The following is a 1,693-nucleotide window of genomic DNA, read 5'->3' on the forward strand; positions in this document are numbered from 1 at the left end:
CTGCCTTTTTTTGGTTTTTTTTTTCCCCCCTCTCTTGTGCCCCCTCAAGCTGAGCTCCCCCCCCCCCCGAGCTGCTCGGTGCCCCGCTTCCCCGCAGAGGGAAGAAGTCGCCGAAATAGAGGCACCGGGAGAGGCAGCACGGCCCTAACGGCTGGTGATTTGGGGGCTTTTTTTTCTCCCTGCTGAGGGTTTTCACCCACCCCGAGCAGCACGCCGAGGCTGCCGGATTTGTCGCTTCGTCTCAGAAAACGATTACATAGTTGTTAGCTTTATTTATTTATTTATTATTATTTATTATTATTATTATTATTATTATTATTATTTTAATGCTCCCAACGCTGGTCGTTGGTTCTGAATAACGTTGTTGCCTCTGTAGACTCACTTTTCTCCACATAGGATTCAGGCGCTCTGTAAACTTTGCGCGCGTGCGGCATCGGGGAAGCGCAGCCCGTGCTGGGGCGGAAAGCAGCTCGCGCCGTGGTCGGGTTGGAGCCCAAAACGGCCGTCGGGTCCGGGGCTGGGACGGCAGGGCGGACTTGTCGAGCGGAGCGGTTTGGTCGGCACGCGGTTCCCGTTCCGCTCGGCCTCGTTCTCCAGTTCCTCCCGGCACGTGCAAGCCTGTGGCCTTCGAGGCGCTTAGGTGGCCGAGCAAAGCCGTAGCCGCCTCCTCGAGACGCCTGCGCGTGCCGGATTCAGACCGATTCTCCTGGGTGAGACGTCTCGCCCCCGCCGGGCCCGTTGCTTTCGGGTGACTCTACCGCCAGACCAAAAAGTTTTCGTTTCGTTTAGGTGTTTTACATTTTAGACTGATTTCAGGTGAAACGAGCCTTGTCTGCAGGGCCTGGCGTAATGTGCGATGCCGGCTAGCGAAATAAGAGCGTCGTATTAAGCTCGAGGTTTCAAAGTCTGTGAATTATCCAGCTCCGATGCTTGTTGTTTTAAAGAAAAATAATATCCCCAAGTGTCGCAAACCTGTTTGGTTTAAAGAAACCAGAGCGATTTGTCTAACAACTTTTCCTAACAAAATACCTCCAGCTAAACTTCCTCGGTTTGAAGCTTCCTGAGCGTATTCGCTCGGGGTGGGACTTCGAAAGCTGCCAGGAGGCGTTTTTAGATACTTCTGGGCACCGTGTGCCCCATCTCGGAGCCCGGTGCTTGGTTGCGCGTCCGAACGGCGTTCGCCCCTTCGTTAAAGCCGACGTCGCCCCTTTTCGCTTTGCGAAAGGATTATTTTGAGGAGCGCCTCGTGGTCGGCGAGCTCCCTTCCTTCTCCCGTTGTGCCGCGGTGTCGGAAACGTGGCGCGTCCTGGCGTTTTCGAAGCCCCGTCGGCCGTTCGTGCTGGAGAACGGGGCGTGCAACCGACGCCGGGTGTTTGACGCCGCCGGCGAAGACGGCTTCTCCCGAGCGCGGTACCTTCTGCCGGCCCCGCGAAGACCTCGGCCTAGCGCGTTCCTTGCGGCAGAGGTGATATTTTCAGCCCTTCTTTCCGCCCCTTCGCTCCTTGTTCTGGTGGCGGCGCGACGCCGAGGGACACGTGCGTTTATCCCTCGCAAAAGTCGCTTCCCCGCGTCCGGACGTTGCAGCTGCGCCGCTGAGATACGGCAGGGCGTCGCGGCGGACGGGGGCGAGAGCTCGGCGCGGCCGCGGAGCGCTGAAGCGGTAGGCCTGGCCGCCGCGCGGTTGTTTTTCGGG

The sequence above is a fragment of the Apteryx rowi genome, unplaced genomic scaffold (assembly GCF_003343035.1).
Source record: "Apteryx rowi isolate R43461 unplaced genomic scaffold, aptRow1 scaffold_83, whole genome shotgun sequence".
Lineage (NCBI taxonomy): Eukaryota > Metazoa > Chordata > Aves > Apterygiformes > Apterygidae > Apteryx > Apteryx rowi.